We start from the raw sequence: 23035 nt of genomic DNA, 5'->3' as shown, positions 1-23035 counted from the left end.
TTCAAACAGGAATTTAAAGGACTAAAATGGAAAAATATAAATTTAAAAGGCTAAAATAGTAAAAACAAAAACTTAAGGGTCTAAATAGCAAATAGAGACATTTAAGGACTAAAATAACAAAAATAGAAACTTAAGGGACAAAAAAGTGGAAACAAAAAGTTAAAGGACCAAAATAGCCCAAACAGAAATTTAAAGGACTGAATCATAAATACATATAAACCAGAGCCGAAAATGAAAATATTAAACAATACAGGTACTATAAATGAAAATAATCCATAAATAATATTTAAGACTAAAATAAAATAACCATAAAATGGAGGACTAAACAATAATTAAACCAAATATCCAGCAGTGACTAAAATAAAAGATTTACAAATATAATGGCCAAATTCGAACATCAAAGAAAATATTATAATTCATGAAATTAGTGACTAAATCATAAATATCGAAAGATAAATGGCCAACGTAAAATATCAAAATTTTTATTAATGACCAAAATAACAGATTACAGACAATGAGGGACCTAGACTGTAGTTACCCCACAAGAAGAAAACACGCAGAAGACCTCATTGAAACAATGTCTTTTAATGTGTTGCATATAAGCCCCAAATGGGCTTCTTTCAAAGCCACTTCTTCATTTTCCTATTTTTGCCTCTGAGAGAGAGAGATAGAGAGAGAAAATTCTCTCCAAGGCTTCAACAGAAGCCTAGACTCCGGTGGAGCTCCACCGTGCTGGCCTCCGTTGACCGGTGACGGTCGTCGTTCATCAACGTTAGAGAAGAGAGAGGAAGACACTATTCGAAGTGTATTCTCTCTAAGAAGGTGGGTCCGAGCTCAGTTTGGCCTAAAAATGGCTTAAACGCCATAGTTCTATGAAGAAACATTCGGCTCCAGTGACCCTTGGCTCATCGGCGTTCGACCGAGGTAAGCCACTGTCTTTCTCTCCTTCTTCTTTCTTTTGTATTTATTTTTTTCTCTCCGAATCTCTCTTCGAAGCTCCCTCTCTCTGTTTTTTATTTTCTCCTAAACCCCCTGAATCACGAATGCTCTCTTTATTTTCTCTATGCTTCTTGCTTTTTATGTGGCCTCTATGATTGGTTTAGTGACTTGTTGCTGCCTCAGAAAATAAGATTTGATTACCCTATTTTTAGCTTTTAACAAAGCCATATCTCCATCGGGATTTCTTGGATTTGTCTCTTTTTTTGATTTGTTGTCTGGTGATTGACTTGGGCGCTTTCTATCACTATTGATGACAACATAGGGTAATGGACTACTCAACGGTGGCTCAGAATTCAACGGCGCACGCGGTGGGGGCACGAGAGGTGGAGAACACACGCCATCTAGAGAGCCAAACAATTATTGGTGGCGGCTGGATGTTATACATTAGGGTGAAACCCTAGTTTCAGGGTGATCTAAACCGTTGATTGGGTCCAGATCCAACGGTGAGGAGTGAGGTAGCTACTGATGTTAGGCTAAAACCTTAATTTGTTTGGGTTATTCTCTCGGGCCAATTCGTGTCACAGGTCGAATCTGGTTGTTGGGTCGGATCGAGTCAGCTGAGTGATTGGGCTTTACTTATAATTGGGTTGATATGTCTGGGTTGTTTTGAGATGTTGAGCCTCTTGGGTAAACTAGTTAGCTGGTGTTGTTGGGCTCCTGGTGGGCTTTAGTTGTAATATGCAAAAAATTGTATTAAAAATATTAATAAATATAATAATAATAATAAATATAAATATAATATAAGAATATTTTTGGTAGACCTGGACAAAAACGGGTGTCTACAGTTGCCCCTCTTTGTACATTCTTGTGTTAACAAGAATAGGGAAAATATGAAAAAGACAATCAGTTTTTGTCTGGTTCTCTTTTTGGTTAAAAATTTGATGTTTGATAGTGTTTGATTTAGGGACAACACGGCTCATACGTGATGAAGAAGTCTAGTCGTCTAAAGGTGATGCATCTCCTACATGAGGAGGAGATCTGGTCGGGGGATGACACTGCCCATACGTGATGAAGAGTTCTTGGCAATCTTTAGGAAGGTTGATAACACGGTTCTTACGTGGTGAGGATGACTAGTTATCTGGGGTGACACGACTCCTACGTGATGAGGAGGTCTGGTCGGGGGATGAAAATGTTCCTACGTGATGAGGACAACATGCCATCTTTAGGAATGATAAAACGATTCTTACGTGATGAGGATGGTTGGTTATCAGGGGTGACACAGCTCCTACGTGATGAGGAGGTCTGGTCAGGGGATGACACAGTTCCTACGTGATGAGGACTGCATGCCATCTTTAGTAATGATAACACGGTTCCTAAGTGATGAGGACGGCTGGTTATCAGGGGTGACATGGCTCCTACGTGATGAGAAGGTCAGTCGGTGGATGTCACGGTCCCTACGCGATGAGGACGGTAGGCCATCTTTAGGGAATATGGTTTCAAGAGAAACCGACTCAAAGATGATGCTTCTAGAGAAGCTGTCTCAAGAGAGACAAAATTCGTTTCAAGGGAAACGATCTCAAAGATGGGTTTTGTTTCAAGGGAAACAATCTCAGAGGTGTTAAATTTTGTTTCCAAAGAAACAAACTCAAAGATTTTTTCAAAAGAAACTGTATCAAAAGAGACAAAATTTTATTTAAAGAGAAACAACTCAAAGATGATTGTTTTGTTTCTAGTGAAACAATTTCAAAATTTGTGTTTAAAGGGGAAACTGTCTCAAGTTAGATGACACTTTGTTTTGAGAGAAACAACATCAAAGGATACTGATAGTCTGCTTATTCCTGCTGGTGGAGGAAATGCCTTCAGAAGATCTGATCGTTCACATCAGGATGTTGAATCCCCAAAGATGCCCCAACACTCGATGTTGAATCTCCAAAGATGCCCCATCATTCTCATTTCTTGCTTCAGCACTGATTCTAAGCATGAGCTTCGTGTCTGAGAGCTATATGTCAACTACCAAGATCTACTCTAGAGAGATTGTCTTGTTTGAAAAACATTTTTATCCTTCTTTTATTTTCAAAAGTTTGAAAATATCAATTAAAAGGATGTTAAAAAATGTTTAATCAAAAGTTTGAAAATATTGCCCCTTTCTAGGTTTCACAATTGAAAAATCATAAAACAAGAGTTCATTGGATATCAAAGAATTAATTACAATGTTAATCCTTCAATAAATTATAGATATTTAACAAGTGTCAAGATCAATGCTATCTTTGAGAAATGTCTAAGTAAAGAGAGGATAAAAAGTCTCAGGTTATTGTCTTTGGTCAAAGGTTTGGCATTTTTGTTTATTTGATGTTCACTGATCTGATGGGGTATCTTGTATACTCCTCTACCAAAAGTGTTACCCGACTCCCAACTCTCATGGTCACACTCGAGTTGTGTGATGTATTATCAAGGGATTTGTGAGATCGTCTCTTATGCAATAGTTACACCTTCTTCATATTCCACCAGAGTGTACTCTTACAAACCTTGACCTGAGACAAGTTGTTTCCTTGCCCCATTAAATTTTGTCCCAAAAATTGCCTTCACTTGCCCCAACTTCGATCTTGAGCTTCGGAGAGATATTCATTGAATTCCAAGATACTTCTGGAGAATTTATCTTGTTTGAAAATGTTTTTCTTCTTTTGGATTTTCAAAATTTTGAAAAATATCAAAAGAGTTTTGAAAAAAAATATTACCTCCTTTTAAGTTTCACAATTGAAACAAATCATAAACATGAGTTCATTGGATATCAAAAGAATCAACTGCTCTTTTAATCTTTGATATATGCAAATCTTTGACAAATATCAATATCAAAAGGTTGGTTTCAAGGTTAGCTACCTAAACTCTAAGGTTTGTTTCATAGATTCGGTCACCTTGAAGATCATAGCATACCCTCTTTCTTGGTTTGCCATTTTGATCGGAGGCGGACAAAATGTCTGTCATACCCTAATTTAGGGGCTAAATTTTAGAATTATAAAGTGGTGGATTTAATTGGTATTTTGGGAAGAAAATTGAGGATTAAATTGAAAATTTTCAAAGTTGGTAGACCATTTTATAAAGTGTAGGAAATTCAGTGGCTAAACTCATAGTTTATCCATTTATATGTTTTAGACAATTATAAGTCTCTTCCCCCGTGTATTTCTGCAGAAAAATTCTCATTTTTCCTGTCCCAGTCAAAGACTTTGATCTCCGATCTACTCGCCGTCCGACCTCCGTTCGACGAACTGAAACCACCATCGTTTTCGTTGTCGACCGATGAACAAATCCCCTCAAACCTCTCGTCGTGAATCGACGTCGTTCGTTGTTAATTTCAGTCGGAAGTATCGTCGGTTTTAACTCAATTTTCGTTGATTTTCTGGCGATTCACGTCGATCCAGCCACCAATTTTCGACACCTCCCATGCCATCGTGTTCCTTGCATCGTTCCGAGTCCATCGGTGCCATCCGTGTCTTCGTCGTCACCGGCGCGTGGAGGGGAGAGAAAGTTAAAGTTTTCGATGTTTCAGAATCGAGCTCTCTGCCGTTCAAAATTGTGAACCGAGCTTGGTAAGTGTCTCAAAAATGCCTTAAAATAATTTTTAGTAATTTTTCTGGGAATTTTTGGACGCCGCACGCGCCGCCCCTACGCGTGGAGAAGGTCTGGCGCGAGTGTGGGCTGGAAAAAAACCCGGTTTGACCGGTCTGACCCGACTGGACTGACTAACCCGAGCCCTTGACTCATTGACCAGGGTTGACCATTGACCACGTTGATTGTTGACTGCGTTGACTATAGTTGACCAAAACTTTAACCGGCGTTGACTGGGCATTGAACGACCGTTGACTTTTTCTGGGTATACCTATCCTGACGTTTTTCGACGTCCTGACCGTTTCATCAAATTCAAACTCGATAAGTTTTTTTCTCTTATTTATCATCCGATTCGGTTCGTTTTTCACAATTAAGCCCCGTTTTTTATGAAAATTATATTATTATGTATTTTAGGAATTATTGGAAGTTGAATTAAGGATCGAGGACGTTCGAATGGAAATTAATGGTCGATCAGTATTACATGAAAATCGAGGTAATACTTTACTACCTTTTCATACTTTATGGAACATGTTTGTATTGTAAATGCATGAATGAACATGATTGGTCAGATTTGGGTTTTTAATTAATTCACACACTCGATATGAATGCGGTAGGAATTCGGTAACTGAATATGGCTCGAATGACTAATATAAGAAAGTGACAGATTGTTAGAATTAAAATTACAAGTTTTGTGATTCGTGATAAAGGAATCAACCATAGATTTATAACTTATATTTTATATCAAAAAAGGTTAGATGTTAAAGGTATTTGGACGAAAAATTATGAGAATACTCCGGTTTGGTAAAATTACGAAAATACCCTTATATTTTAAAATGACAAGAATTGCCCTGAAATTTGCTTAATAACTCTTAAAAGACATATTCATCTGATGAAACTATTAATGGGTATGAAAATGCTAGTTTTGCTTAGAAAAGCTGGATAATCGATTTCTAAATGCAAGATGGCTTGTACAAGATACGAGAAGTTTGATAAGGAATATTTTAAACTTTAAAGATTATTTGGAAAAGGGGTAAACCCTAGAATCCCATAATTATAATTATCTTTGATAAAAGTTTTAATACTGAAATTATATGGTTAAGAAATTATGAAATTACTATTGAGAGAGAAAAGTATCCCGAATTGACCCTGAATGGAAAAGTACTCAAAAAAAAACATGCCTAAAGTGTTGAATTACTAGTTTTATCGTGAGTTATAAGTTTATACAAAAAATTCCTGATAATCCGCAAATCTCCGAGTTATGAATAAATATAAGAAGAATAATTTATCGATGGTGCTCTTTTGACAGAATTGTTCGAAATGACTGAAATAAATGATAAGTTTGAATTCGATAATAAGATCGGACGGAAAGAAATGATTGTAATACACTGGATATGTAAAATGACCAGAATACCCCTGGAATGGAAATGACCCAAGAATATCACCAAGCTCAGGAATGATTGGATATCCTCGAGCTCTGAAATGAATGGAAAAACATTGAGCACCAAAATGACCAAAATGCCCTTGTGGCATATACTAAGTAAATGTCTTGGATTGATTAAGGAATCCAAACAAACATGAGTGTTGTACTACGCTTAAAAATTATGGAACTCAACTTAAGTGAGTTGACCAACGTTAATGCTATTTTAGTACCTGAATAGCATAGATACCACTTAAATCCTTGTTTATCTCCTCAAGTTTGGATCGATGCTAATTATGGAAGTACTCAGCTTAGCTCAACTCTAAATCATATTCGGTATTAAGAATTGGATATTTGTTTGACAAATCAACCATGAAGACCAAACTGAACTGATTAAAAGTACAATACGTATCCGAAATTCAGAAACGTCTAAATTACTCTAGAAAACTCTGAAGTAACCGGAATAGACTTGACTACTAAGTGAAATAAGTAACCTCAATGACTAAGGATTAAATAAGTGATTTGGATGAATCCGGAAACATTAATGAACTTACATGATGTAATGTTCTTATGGGTCATGAACTACAAATCAAGTACATCAGCATTTCATGATATCGTTGAAGCGTGGAAATGAAATAAAAACCCTTGGAAAACCCATTCAGTGATGACTCAAAAGATGATTTATGGACATTAATTGTAGTTATTAAAGAGTGAGTACCTGAAGGACAAAGAATGAATCGTTCAACATGCATTAGTTATGGGAGTTGTTTAGTTTGAGTTATTTCGATAACCTGATAGATCGCCACAGACTATAAATGTCTTGAACCTCCATCTCATTCTGAATAACTGATGATTTCGTTAGTTATTGAACTCTTCCAATAGTGATTCTAAAATCTGACATTCTATCGGTATAATGAAGATCTATGTTTCTCTGCCTGATAAGATTATCCAGTACCTCTGAATAATATCTGTAAACTCTGGTGTATTCCCTAATCACATGAATATTTTATCTGATTTCCGATTTGAATTCTGTTACGATACCTGACATGGATTCTGATTTGATACTTGACATGGATTCTGATCTGATACTTGACCTAGATTCTGAAATGATACTTAACCTGAATTATGTTTTGATTTTTGATATATCCGTTTACGGACGAAACATGTTTTACTGGGGGGTATTGTTGGAGGAAGAATATTGTATGTTTCTCGACTTTATGCTCAGGGCCTTACTGGACATGATGGGGTTGTATGGTTATGGGGAACCTACACATTTTGTTCGTAACAGATGGGGTAGTGTTCATATTTTTAAAAATATATTTTAAAAATATCTGAAAAGTTACATGGTTTTGTGGGAACACACTAGAAAACCCTTTCTGATCTCCTGAATCTAAACATCCCAAATATTTTTCATCTTAACTGAATACTATCTGTTATTACCTGAAATATCAATGGAACCTCAGCTCAGCCTAACAATCTGTAGATATCTGAACCAATAAGGAAATATATGTCTATCTATATTTGCAGGTTCTTTAGCATCATCTGGTAGTTCTGTATTATTGAGCTTTCTGAAGCTCACTCTATTACTCATCATTGTAGGTTAAAAGAATTGCACCAGTGCAACTATCAACTTCAGTAAAGGAGTTCTTCCGACGTTGTTTGCAGAGCATGGTACATGTGATTAGGGGGCATGTAATTGTATTTTGTTTTAAATACGAGTCTAAAAATCTATTTTATTTCTGAATACTGGTAAATGATTTTATGAGATTACATGTTCTGATAAAAAGTTTTAAATTTTCTGATATTTTTACAATGGATTGCTCCAGTGTTCCTAATGTGACACTCCAGATCGGATCGGGTTACCAGCATCGGTCTGAGGGGGTTACATTTAGTGCTATCAGAGCTATGGTTGAGTCAAATTTTTTAAGATAGACCGGTCGGTTGAATTTCAAAAAGATGTTTGATCAGTATATGTCCCTATATTACAATCGTACTTCTCTAAGTCGGAACTCCAAGGTTGAGTCCATATCTGTAACGAGCAAACCAAAGTTTTTATCCATTAAGGCTCTACCTTTGTATAAAGGAATACCAGTAACGTATGTTTAAACTATGTAAAGTTCCTTACGAGCCATGTGAGAGTTACTCATCTGATAAATTTCGATCCAACTCCAGAAACGAAATTGGGATATATTATCGCTCTATGAGTCTATTTTCGTGACCAAGACTGAATTGATTCCTCAAGGAAATTTTTGTTTGGATTCTTTTATTGAAATGAGGAAAAGTTCTGATAAGAATGTATGCTCAACTGGTTAAGGATTAGTGGAGGATCCGTATTTCTATAAAAGCTATTTGAAGATATGGAAGAATTGATGGAATTTTCATTTCTGCAATTCTGTGACATGAATGAATTTCGAGGACGAAATTCTTTTAAAGAGAGGAGAATTGTCACACCCACATTTAGGGGATAAATTTTAAAATTATAAAGTGGTGGATTTAATTGGTATTTTGGGAAGAAAATTGAGGATTAAATTGAAAATTTTCAAAGTTGGTAGACCATTTTATAAAGTGCAGAAATTCAGTGGCTAAACTAATAGTTTAACCATTTTTATTTTTGAGACAATTACAAGTCTCTTTCCCCTTGTATTTCTGCAGAAAAATTCTCATTTTTCCTCTCCCCGGTCAACAACTTTGATCTATGATCTACTCGTCGTCCGGCCTCCGTTCGACAAACCGAAACCACCATCGTGTTCATTATCGATCGATGAACAAATCCCCTCAAACCTTTCATCGTGAATCGGCGTCAATCATCGTTAATTTCAGCAGGAAGTATAATCGGTTTTAACTCAATTTCATTTGGTTTTTCATCGATTCACGTCGATCCAGCCACCCGTTTTTGACACCTCGCACACCATCGTGTTCCTTCCATCGTTCCGAGTCCACCGGTGTCCTTCGTGTCTCCGTCGTCGCCAAAGCGTGGAGGGGTGAGAAAGTCAAAGTTTTCGATGTTTCGAAATCCTGCGTGTGGGGAAGGTCTGGTGCACGTGTGGGCTGGAAAAAAAACCCGGTTTGACGGTCTGACCCGACCCGAACTTACTTACCGACCTGACCCGTTGACCAGCGTTGACCGTTGACCGCTAACCAGCGTTGACCGCAATTGACCAAAACTTTGACCGACGTTGACCGAGCATTGAACGACTATTGTATTTTTTCTGGTATACCTATCCTGACGTTTTTTGATGTACTGAATCTTTTTTGGGGTCCATTTCACCAAATTTGAACCTGTTAAGCTATTTTTCACTAACTTTTCATCCAATTCGATTCGTTTTTCATAATTAAGCCTTGTTTTTTATGAAAATTATATTGTTTTGTATTTGAGGAATTATTGGAAGTTGAATTAAGGATCGAGGATGTTCGAATGGAAATTAATGGTCGATCAGTATTGTATAAAAATCGAGGTAATACATTACTACCTTTTCATGCTTTATGGAACATGTTTGTATTGGTAAATGCATGAATGAACATGTTTGGTCACATTTGGGTTTTTAATTAATTCACACACTTGATATGAATGCGGTAGGAATTTGGTAACTGAATACGGCTCGAATGACTAATATATGAAAGTGACGGATTGTTAGAATTAAAATTACAAGTTTTGTGATTAGTGATAAAAGAATCAGCCCTGGATTTATAACTTATATTTTATATCAACAAAGGTTAAATGTTAAAGGTACTTGGATGAGAAATTATGAGAATACAACGGTTTGGTAAATTACGAAAATACCCTTCTGTTGTAAAATGATAAGAATTGCTTTGAAAGTTGGTTAATAACTCTGAAAAGACGTATTGAGCTGATGAAACTACTGATGGGTATGAAAATGCTAGTTTTGCTTAGAAAAGGTGGATAACCGATTTCTAAATGCCAGATGGGCTGTACAAGATACGAGAAGTTTGTTAAGAAATATTTTAAAGTTTAAAGATTATTCGAAAAAAGGGTAAACCCTAGAATCCCTAAATTATAATTATCTTTGTTAAGAGTTTTAATATAGAAATTATATGGTTAAGAAATTACAAAATTACCCTTGAGAGAGAATAGTAGCCCGAATTGACCCTGAATGGAAAAGTACTCAAAAAGTCATGCCTAAATCGATGAATTACTAGTTTCATCGTGAGTTATAATTTTATACAGAAAATTCCTGATAATCCTTAAATCTCAAAGTTATGAGTAAATACATGAAGAATAATTTATTTATGGTGCTCTTTGATATAATTGTTCGAAATGACTGAAATAAATTATAAGTTTGAATTCGATAATAAGATCAGACGGAAGGAAATGATTGTAATACACTGGATATGTAAAATGACCAGAATACCCCTGGAATGGAAATGACCCAAGAATAACACCAAGCTCAGGAATGATTGGATATCCTCGAGCTCTGAAATGAATGGAAAAATAGTGAGCACCAAAATGACCAAAATGCCTTTATGGCATATACTAAGTAAATGTCTTGGATTAATTAAGGAATCCAAACAAACATGGGTGTTGTAGTACCTAAAAAGTTATGGAACTCAACTTAAATGAGTTGACCAACTCTAATGCTATGTTAGTACCTGAATAGCATAGATACCACTTGAATCCTTGTTCATCTCCTCAAGTTTGGATAGATGCTAATTCTGGAATTACTCAGCTTAGCTCAACTCTAAATCGCATTTGGTATTAAGAATTGGATATTTGTTTGACAAATCAACCATGAAGACCGAACTTAACTGAATAAAAGTAAAATACATATTCGAAATTCAGAAACGCCTGAATTACTCTCGAAAACTCTGAAGTAACCATAATAGACTTGGCTACTAAGTGAAATAAGTAACCTCAATGACTAAGGATTAAATAAGTGATTTGGATGAATCTGGAAACATTAATGTACTTACATGATGTAATGTTCTTATAGGTCATGAACTACAAATCAAGTACGTCAACATTTCATGATATCGTTGAAGCATGGAAATGAAATAAAGACCCTTGGAAAACCCAATCAGCGATGACTCAAAAGATGATTTATGGACATTAATTGTAGTTATTAAAGAGTGAGTACCTGACGGACAAAGAATGAACCGTTCAACATGCATTAGTTATGGGAGTTTTTCAGCTTGAGTTTTTCAATAATCCGATAGATCGACTCATACTGTAATGTCCTGAACCTTCATCTCATTCTGAATAACTGATGATTCTATCAGTTATTGAACTCTTCCAATAGTGATTCTAAATTCCGACATTATATCGGTATAATGAAGATCTGTGTATCTCTGCCTGCTAAGATTATCCAGTACCTCTGAATAATATCTGTAAACTCTGGTGTGTTCCCTAATCACATGAATATTTTATCTGATTTCTGATTTGAATTCTGTTACGATACCTGACATGGATTCTGATTTGATACTTGACCTGGATTCTGGTCTGATACTTGACCTAGATTCTGATATGATACTTTACTTGGATTATGTTTTGATTTTTGATATATCCGTGTACGGACGGAACATGTTTTATTGGGGGTATTGTTGGAGGAAGAATACTTGCAAATTCCTTAGCTTTGTGCTCAGGGCCTTACAAGATGTAACGGGGTTGTATGGTTCTGGGGAACCTACACATTTTGTTCGTGACGGATGGGGGTAGTGTTCATATATTTTAAAAATATGTTTTACAAAGATCTGAAAAGTTACATGGTTTTGTGGGAACAAACTAGAAAACCCATTATGATCTCTTGAATCTAAATATCCCAAATATTTTTCATCTGAACATAGTGCTATCTGTTATTACCTGAAATATCAATGGAACCTCAGCTCAGCCTAAAAATCTATAGATATCTAAACGAATAAGGAAATATATGTCTATCTGTATATGCACGTTCTTCAGCATCATCTGGTAGTTCTGTATTACAGAGCTTTTTGAAGCTCACTCTATTATTCACTATTGCAGGTTAAAAAGAATTATACAAGTCAGCTATCAACTTCAGTAAAGGAGTTCATTCGGCGTTGTTTGCAGAGCATGGTACATGTGATTAAGGGGTCGCTCCAGTGGCCCTAATGTGACACTCCAGATCGGATCGGGTTACCCGCATCGGTCTGAAGGGGTTAGAATGTCAGAACTAGCATAGTCAACTGCTAGACTCTTTAGAACACTTTTATTTCAGTTCTCTGAAATCTTCCATTTGTTCAAGCTTTGTAAACTCCTCTAGTCAAGGAAGTGAAGAAATATCGGTCTAAAAATGAGATTTTTGAGTGCTCATGTAAAGTTAACTATAACAGGTGTTCCTCAACTCCCTTAGTCCATGTTCACTGAAACATTTTATTTATTAAATTTGACTTAATTTGCCATTGTTTGGCTAGCTGAATTCAGCTTTATTGTACATATATATTATAATTGCCTTTTTTGGCTAGCTGAAGGATTCATGTTCTCACAAAGTCTTTGACTTGACAACCACAATAGAGCAAACAACGAATTGCCAAGTACCTGATCAATGTCATGGTTTGAATGTAATCTATTCATAAAGCCAGGGCTTTCGAGTTTTATCTATAACCAATTGCTTTAGCAGAATATCTCAGCTTTATTGTACACACGCACACATATATATTCTGGGTATATGAATTCTATTTCTTAAGATCACTGAGGAAAACCTGTTATAGCCCAGGTGTTTGTTGAAAGTAAGAAAATCTCATCATTAGAGTTCAATTCCCAAGCAACTGACCTAAACTAGATGCCTACTTGACCATTTCATCTAGAAAGATCTTGATCATCATTGAACGTCACTAACAAAAGTAGAACCCAATTAGTTTTGCAATCTTATGTGCTAGTTGCCTCATTTTGTTCACTCCTAACACATACTTGAATGCTAAGATTATTAATTGTACATGCTAGGAGAGAGTTAACTTGGTTCCTTCAAGACAAGGGTATGCACTATGATGTATGATTGATTAGAATCAAGGGGTCCTTGTTTTGCAAAGGTTTAATCTTGTCATTTGTCATAGATTTACAACCTCAATTATTAAAAAGCTTTTAATTAAGATGATATTCAAAGAATTCAAGATTAAAATTTTCTTACTATTCATTTCCTCATAAGGAAATATTTTATTTAAAATATTATAAAACCAATACCCCTGAATCGATCAGATCTTAGACCTTACGTTTTAATGCCCCGTAGTTCTCAACGGTTTGCCCTGAGCTCCCAATATGATAGTTACATATGGTGATAATATAATGGCCTTCAGGATATAGGGCCTCTCTTGGTTTGGATTGAACTGGAGTCACAAGGTTCTTCTCAACTAGCGTTGGGAACAATTTCTCATATGTCATCGGAATTGGATTGATGTGAGATGCCCCCACATTTTTTATTCTGGTACGAAGGTTCATGTTCAAGTGAACATCTTGTACTCAATGCCTTAGGTTTTATTGGTAAAAAAATGTTGGTTTTGCGTCTAAGAAGATTATGGTGTAGCTTTATTGGCTCAAAGAAAGGTAAGGGTATGACTTTTGTGTATCGAAAAGGTAAAGGCAATGTTCAAAAGCCTTAAAGAGAGAGAAATGTCAAAATTTGGTCTTTGTAGTACTCATGAATATTTTAGGGTAAAACAATCGAGAGATTTTATTTTGGGTTTTAGACATGATAAGAAAGGTCTAATCTTTCTATATGTCAAAAATCCATAACTCTTGAAGAATTAAGAGAATCTGTAATTCATTTGATATTCAAAGAACTAAATATTAAAACTTGTTCAATTATTTAACCTTAGAAAGTAGCATAAGTTCAATTATGATTAAAAATAGTTAAGCACATATTATAGATAGAACAAAAACGAGTCTAAACAAAATAATGATCTTAGTGCAATTGGTAGATACAATGACCCCATCTTTATTCAATTATCCATGTCCCTGAATCCATCAGGTTCTGGATCTTGGGCTTTAATACCTTACAGTTCTCAGCGAAATGTCTGGAGCTTCATATGTGGCTTCAACATGATAACCCTCAAGATATGGGGACTCTTTTCTCATATCATCCTAGAAGGCTTAACCATACAACCAGATGAACAAGCTCCCACCGTACTGATTTCATCTTCTTCTTTTAACTGTTCGAATCTTGCTTCTATTCTTAATGTGGTTAGGACCACTTCATCGAATCCTCTACTGATTAATTCCATGTTTTTATGAATAATGCATAAAAATGAAAGGCATATACAAAATGTAAAGATGCAAATGCAGATGCAAAAATATTGATCCCAATGATGAATATCTTAGAATAATTTTCGCCATAAATAAAAGCCTTCACATTACAAGACAGCCCATTTTACAGACATTCTTTCGCTTGTATGATGAGTCTAAAATGGGTCGATGCTTCGTCTCGGATCTTCATCCTCAAAAATGATTCCCCTCAAGCATTCTATAATCTGACTTTGTTAATGCCTTGGCGGTGCTAAAGTCATTGCGTCACTCCTTAATGGTTAGTGATGGAATGATTATAGATAAGACTCTATTACTGGATTACTCCTCAGATCAACAGATCGTCATTTTATTCTCGAATGTTGCACGATCTTCGAGCTCACGGCTTCATCTCGGATCTTTGTATTTGGAACTGATGCCCCTTAATGCTCTGTAAACTAACTCTGTTGATGCCTCGGTGGTGCTGAAGCCATTGCGTCGCTCCTTGATGACTACTGATGACATAATTATAGATAAGACTCCACTGCTCGATTACTCCTCGAATCAATGGATCAACATTTCAGTCTCAAATGTTGCACAAACTTCGAGCAAGTCTCATTCTGGTACTTTGGACTTCCTTTAGCCCTCGGCGCATGTTTGTATATGCGACTGCTTGATTGAAAACTTTTATCTCTTCTTAAGAAAATTTTCACTCAAATATCCCCTTGCGGATCAACATTCTTGCATTATGTCATGACGATGCAATGCAATGTAAAGAAGAACGAAAAAAAAACACAAACAACAGAAAAGAAATATGTTAGTGCACACAAACAAAAGAAAATAAATTAGTTAGTACAGGTAAGACAATCGACATAGATAAAAATGTTATTCAAAGATGAATATAACACCTACCATGTCATGATATCTACCCATACCTGCTTTATATTAGATAGAATTTCTACCCGAACATGTTTTCTACCCTAAATGATTTATTTTCAAGAAATTGGTCCTAACCGCTTGGTATCTAGTTCGCATGCTATTATTCAACAAAATTTAAAACAAAATGAAAGGTTAAGAAAAGCTCTTCCTTTGTGTACACCTATTTTGGGTACCTACTGACGGACATATGTTCGGTATGTCTATACCTAGGGTGACCGTTCTATGGTTCACTACATGCATGGTTTTGGCTCTAACAAGAAAAGGGTACTCGAATTATCCTCGATGTAGGTGCCCCTTTGGGCTGTCATACCCTCGATCCTCACCCATTACAGGTTTCGAACGAAACGAGTTTAATTTGAGGGGATTCACTACCTTATACTCATACGAGGAATAAATCCCTATGAAAGTATAAGGTATTTATCCCATAGGTTATTTGCTAAAACTCATACGAATAATAAATTCTTACGAGACTAAAGCATTCACCCGACTTATTTGGATCGAAGCTCGGGTCTAGAGCTTATGTTATGCAAATGCACGTGATGTGTGTGAGGAGGAACATTCAAACCTTTAACTCAAAAATCAAAAACGAACAAGGAAAAACTTGATAAAACTTTAACCAAAGCTGAAAAATGAAATAAAACATTAGTACGATAAACACACAAAAATTAGAAAATTTTCAATAAATGGATCATAAGCTAACAATAGACTCGAACTTATAATTTCCACTACAACGACAATATGTAAGCGACTTACAGCCTGACTTTAAAAAAAAATCCCCAACAGAGTCGCCAAGTTGTCATAACCATTTTTTAGAAAAACAATTATATATTATTTTAAAAACGATTATGATTTTAATTTTGAAAATTTGGTCATTTTGAATTGATTTGGATTAAATTTAAAAAGAAGTCACCATCGACCTTTGGGTTAGGCAGGTCGAATACCTAAAAACGTCTTTTAAAATAATTTTAAGGAAAAATCATTTTCAATACAAAAAAATTGGGGTGCGTTCACAAAGATTCGATTTAAAAGGGTTGGGCAGTCGGTTACGTGTAGGGAAGGATTAGCACCACACAATGCCCGAAATTGGTACTGTGTCACTTACACGTCATCTTAAATGGTGGAAAATATGATTCGAATATAAAATTAAAATATGATCCATTTATTAAAATGTAATTAATTTGCTTTGAATTAATTAATGTTAGAGAAAATTCTTTAACTCGAAAAGAGACCTTAAAATAAGCAATCCTCTATCGGGAAAGCTATTTCGACTATTTCTTATCCATAAAGAATATTCCCTCTTTGATAAAATGTGAATCAGATATTGACATTTGGCATAAAATAAAATAAATCGCTATTTAAAAACATGTATTGCATTGTTCAATGTGAAATAAAATGAATTAATTAACTAAAATAAAATCCATTTATTTCAAGTCCCATTTCGTTCGAACGTCGTGTCGGATTGTACCACTTCAATCAAGTGATACTCTCCACGCTCGTTCTATAAATAAGTATTCTTGAAATAATTCGGATAACATTAATATCTAAGGAAATGGAAATAAATACGATTAGAGACATGAGAAATACAATATTTAAAATAAATAGAGTTAAGCGTAATTAGTTACATATGATACAAATGAATATATAACATATAAAATATGTACATACGTAAAGGATTTAAATAAATATAAATAAATATTACAAACCAAAATATAATGATAAAAAAGTAAGTATTTATAATTACAAGAACCAAAATAGCAAAAACATAAACTCAAAGGACTAAAATAGTACAAACATGAATTTAAAGAACTAAAATGGCAAAAATATAAATTTAAAAGGCTAAAATAGTAAAACAGAAACTTAAGGGTCTAAATAGCAAATAAAGACATTTAAAGGACTAAAATAACAAAAATAAAAACTTAAGAGACAAAAAAGTGGAAACAGAAAGTTAAAGGACCAAAATAGCACAAACAAAAATTTAAAGGATTGAATCATAAATACACATAAACCAGAGCTGAAAACGAAAATATTAAACAGTTCAAGTACTATAAATGAAAATAATCCATAAATAATATTTAGGACTAAAATAAAATAACCATAAAAATGGAGGACTAAACAATAATTAAACCAAATATCCAGCAGTGTCTAAAATAAAAGATTTACGAATATAATGGCCAAATTCGAACATCAAAGAAAATATTATAATTCATGAAATCAGTGATTAAATCATAGATATCAAAAGATAAATGCCCAACGTAAAATATCAGAATTTTTATTAATGACCAAAATAACAGATTACAGACGAGGAGAGACATAGACTGTAGTTACCGCACAAGATGAAAACACGTAGAAGACCCCATTGAAACGACGTCGTTTAATGTGTTGTATATAAGCCCAAACGAGATTATTTCAAAGCCATTTCTTCATTTTTCCTATTTTTGCCTGAGAGAGATAGAGAGAAAATTCTCTCAAGGCTTCAACCGAAGCCTAGACTCCGATGGAGCTCCACCGTGTCGGCCTTCGTTGAAGACGACGGCCACCATTTGTCGACGTCGGAGAAGAGAGAGGAAGACTCTATTCGAAGCGTCTTCTCTCCGTGAAGGCTGGTCCAAGCTCAGTTTGGCCTAAAAATGGCTCAAACGCCATAGATCTATTAAGAATCATTCGGCTCCAGCGACCCATGGCTCATCGGCGTTCGACCGAGGTAAGCCACTGTCTTTCTCTTTTCCTTCTTTCTTTTGTATTTTTTCTCTCCGAATCTCTCTTCAAAGCTCCCTCTCTCTCCCCCTCTCTGATTTTTTATTTTATCCTAAACCCCACAAATCTCGATTGTGTTTTAAAGTGAGTTTTAAAGAGTACAAGATCGGCTTACTTGCCTCTCGTTATGTTACTTTCTTGGAGTGACTTGTGAGGTTTCTGCTTTGTTGAATTTTCTTTCTTTTTTTTTATTTTACTTTAAAATTTTCTTTCGAGTGTTATGATTTCAGGATGGGCGACAATAACAAGAAGACACTTACGGCTATCTTAGCCGCACTTGCACGACTCGAGTTGAAATATTTGATGAACTTACCAATACAATGAGAGAACGACAAGAACCACAACTGGATCTACCAAACCAGAATCCAAGACCAAACAATACTGAACTTTTGGTACCCAGGCGAGAACAACCACGTTTCCAAGCACCCGAACTCTTTGCAAAACCAAAGTTCACAATCTCATCTTTCAAAGGAGACAACGATCCGGACAGGTACATCGATTGGGAAGGAAAAATTGATCTCGTATTCTCATACCATGACTGTCCCAAGCTAAACAAGTTCCCCTCATCACCATGCAATTCGAAAGATATGCTCGAACTTGGTGGATGCAAACAAGGAAAAAGATCCAGAACTTCCAGATTCCAACAATCACTTCTTGGACCGACCTCAAACAAACCATGAGGAAACGATTCCTACTGACACATTATACACGAGAAGTTAAACTACGACTACACCAACTTCGACAAGGAGATGCAGTCCTTACTCAATAGGGCTAACATAACCGAAAAAGAAGAGGTCACCGTGTCAAGATTCGTCGTCGGCTTAAACTCAAACATCAATGATCTTCTTGACCTCCATGGGTACAAAAACCTTGAAGATACACTAACAAAGGCAATGACAATCGAAGCACAAATCCAAAGGAGATTCCGATTCAGAGAACATTACCAAGGTAATCCTTCAAATCTTTCCTCATCTTCTACTCCATCTTCTCTAAAAATGCCAAGAGATGACAAACCTGACAAGGAGAAAGAACGACCAGTAAAGAATGACACACTTCTAGCCCCTAAAGATCAAAAAGATAATTTGTGAGGAGGTAGGGAAAGCAAAAAAAAGAAAAAGCTGAGAAAGAGGAAAAGCAAAAGAGGTCACTAGTTACAAAAGCCAAAAGAATAATAACCCATAGGAGATGAGTTAACCTAAATGTAAGAAGAAAAGAGTGACTCAAAATCTATGTGTGAGCACAAAATAATTGAGAGTGAACCTTCTTTACAAATAGCCTTTCATCCTTGTTTGCTTTAGGAAATCAATTGTTTCGATTTCTAACATTAACAAGGATTTGCGTAGTGTGTTTTCATCTTTGTTATATGATTTTTGAGAAGTGTTAGGTGATCCACCTAAAGAATTACCACCTAAAAGAAGAAAACAACACCAAACAATATAATTCAAGGTTCCATCATACCTCGTCAAACATACAATCTCGAAGAAACCAAAGAGTTAGATTTGTTACAAAAAGGCTACATCCAGGAAAGCCTTAGTCGTGACTCCATCTTAATGAAGAAACATGACTTGAACAACTCCACAGGCTTTGTAGTTCATGCACAAGGAATCCATGTAAATGATGAGAAAGTAAAAGCAACACGAGACTGGCCCACACCATCTTCCATCGCCAAGAGTTGTCGAATAGTGCTAGGTGACCCTCCTGACGGGTTACCACCTGAAAGCCCTAATGACTATGCCATATCAATGAAGAGTCACGATTTACGAAAGTCTAAAGGTAAGTATTTTATTACTCATTTTAATGATATTGTAAGGTACTTCTCCTTTTTACAAGGTAAGACTCTTGAAGTTGTCATCCAAACTAAACACAACTTCTTTAAGTGTGCAACAAACCGAGGTAAGCAAAACATAGTAGACAATGTACTACCACAAATGTATACTCCTAAGCATACTACTATTCGTAGAATTGAACATATCAAAGATATATATCACGATAACTCGGATATTTCTAATATTTCTACCCATACTTTTAAATGTGCTTTTAATGAGTTTTATCTTCTATATGAGTTTCCTTGCCAACTAAACAGGTTATACAGTACATAAATCTCCTTCCAAGAATTCTTAATTCATGAACCACACTTAGGAGACTTAAGGGATTACTTTAACAAACCAGTTGACATGGTTTTTAAACTCTCATTCTCGCCACACATGAATAAAACCATGGAGAAATTATCTGAAGCAATCATACAGAAAGCCAACAGTGGTCGGCGCCATGTTGAATTTCAACCTAAACATCAAACTAAAAGATTTGTATGTGAAATAGGATTTCAAGACTACAAGAAATCAATCCCTACAAAGAAGAAACCTCAACTAAAATGCTTAAAGACACATCACATTGATCCTGGTAAATGTTTCACAAGTCTTCTTTTCAACACAACTAATTCTCTTTCTTTTGGATTTTCAGATTCGAGGACGAATCCTTTTGAGGAGTGGGGGAATGATGCATGCAAAAGATTCCATAATACATGCTACTTTGGACTAATGTTTCTACTCAAACCTATTAGAAGAACAAAGTCTCAAGATTCAAAGTATATCTATTCGGTAAGCATAATGTGAATGAATCATTAAACGATTCTAATGTTTCTCCCTTTAATGTTTTAGATTTGAGGTCGAATATTTTTGAAGAAATGGAGGATGATACATGCATCATAAGGCTCACATCAAAGGAAGAAGTAATAACTCTTCCAAATGATCCACTCGTCCAAGCCTTGGAAAAGAAGACCAGAACAACAACACACTTGCGAAGAATTTTTGAATGGGATCATGATCTTATTTGGTCAACATTTCTTCTGGATATACAATTTTGTGTCTCTTATCGTTCTAACGGTTCTTGAATCGCATCAATCCGATATCGGAAACTCAAGATATGGTCTTTTTACAGAAGACAGTGCATGCAGGAAATCCTATACGGGATTAATACGTGATTTTGTAAATATTACGAATTTTCAATATTTATATTGATTATTTGTAATATAATTTAATATAGGATGATGAATTATCTTTTAGGATCATATTTATTTTATTAGGAATTAAGGTTGGGTTAAAACAATATTTTTAGTTATTATTATTTTATTAGGAATTAGAGTTAAGACATGTTTAGTTTATTATTATTTTATTCTTTAGTTATTTAGGACCTTTATAACTCAGCCCCTATATAAAGGAGGCTTCATTCAACTTTGTAAATAAGATTTCTTTGATTAATAATACAACGAGAATTCATTTTTGCAAGTGTTTATTGCCTTGTGCCTTCGAAGCTTCTTCTCCTTGAGTTCTTTCAAGTTCTTGTGAGGGAGATTAATCTTCACACTCCAATTTGCCTTTTCATCGTGACTAGGAGAGTTGGTTAGAGCCATATTATCGTGTTTACCTTTTCATTGTGACTAGGAGGGCTCGATAGGACACTTATCCATTTATTTTCCACAAATCCACCACACCATCAATCATCTTTACCGTTCACCTTTATAAGGGAGATCTTTTGATTTATTGGTTATCTTACTTTATTTTCAATTTCTTTATCTTTTGTTTATCTTATTCTAATCTTTTTTTCTTACCTTATTTCCAGCACTTAAAATAAACTCTAAAAGACCCTAGTTGCTTCCACCACCTTCCCCTATTCATCCCCCTTTGTTCTTCATCGAGTCTAGAGCTTTCTATGTTTGATTCTTCAACAAGAGCAATGTTCATTAACCCGCCACCGCTTCCCTATCAATTAGTATCAGAGCCCTAATGACTATGGTTTGATATCAGATATCTCCTTCTAGTTTGATGTGGGCAGATTGTAATGTGCTTCTCTTTGACTGTACTTTGCAACTTTCTTCACTTTTCTTTTTCTTTGAATTTTCTTCTTTTTCTTTTCTTTCTTTTGCACTCAAAATTTTGATGTAGGAGCCTTTTTCTTTTCTTTTTTTCTTCTTTCTTTTACTTTTTGTTGCAGCCCTTGATTGTCAATCCGACTAAGCTTTGATTATCACTTGATGTAAGGCTAACCAAGCTTCTTCAATGATGGAGAAGTTGGTACCTTGTTGTTTCCCGATCTAGGAGAGACACCAAATGCTACACTTGAATTCAATAAATAATCTGCACAAATAAGAAGAATTGATTAAGTAACTTGATAATTAAGAAATGAAAAGGAAATAGAAATGGATATAAATATTATCAAAGATGAATTGCAAAAGTGTTGTATAATTATCCTTTAAGTGATGATGGAATCAGCCTCCAAATGATGTTGATGGACGTATGCCTTGATGATGATTGAAGGATAACTTAATGGGGAAGAGATGAAGATGGTAATGGAATGTTGATAGAGTTGGCATGAAGGTGATGGACTATAGTGATGGAAAGATAGTATCTTATAAGACTAAGAAGGAACCAATGCTATAAAGGAGCAAAGACTCATTTATTATAAGTCATTATAAGGGATGGTAGTAAGGAATTTGACCCACTAGTTATAAGAACTAGGAACCAGAAGTATCAAGGGATGGAATGACGACACAAACTTAAGAATTAAGTTTGCTTAATCGATATAGTTCTAAAAAGAACTTGAAGAGAGAATAATCTCACAAGGATTTAATTTTATCAAAGGGTTAAGTAAAAAATGATATGCTAAAGCCCTATTTATAGGCTTGCATAAGTTTGGCCGAATAGTTATGTGTCCATTCGGCTAGATACATGACTTTTAATGGAAATACATGTCTTAAAAATGAAAATAGATTATGCTTGGATGAGGGGAAATGTCCTTAGCCGAATGGTCTTCTTGCTATTCATCTTACACTAACTTTGAAACAAGATGATGCTTTGGTAGAATATAGAGAGACCCCTACACTTTGGCGCCCATTTCATCCATACACATGGCACATAGGTGGCATAGGGTGCTTATGGTGTGGCTCCTCCTTGGCGTGAAGATAAGCAGCAAACTATGTATGACTTGGCATCCAACTTGTGTCTATGTGACATGGAATCAATGGGGTAGCAACTAATTATGAAAGGTCACATTTGTGTAAGGCAACATTTCATCATTTAAGCTACTTCTCATGTGTTTGAGCTGAATATGAGCTGGCCATAGATGAAGGACATATAGATGAGTCTTAGGTCAGCTCCTTGTGAGAAGGCACCTTTTGGAATAGCAACTCTTCGTGAAAAGGT

The sequence above is a fragment of the Hibiscus syriacus genome, unplaced genomic scaffold, assembly GCF_006381635.1.
Source record: "Hibiscus syriacus cultivar Baekdansim isolate YM2019G1 unplaced genomic scaffold, ASM638163v2 tig00110831_pilon, whole genome shotgun sequence".
NCBI classification, from domain to species: Eukaryota; Viridiplantae; Streptophyta; class Magnoliopsida; order Malvales; family Malvaceae; genus Hibiscus; species Hibiscus syriacus.
This window is presented reverse-complemented; position numbering follows the sequence as displayed.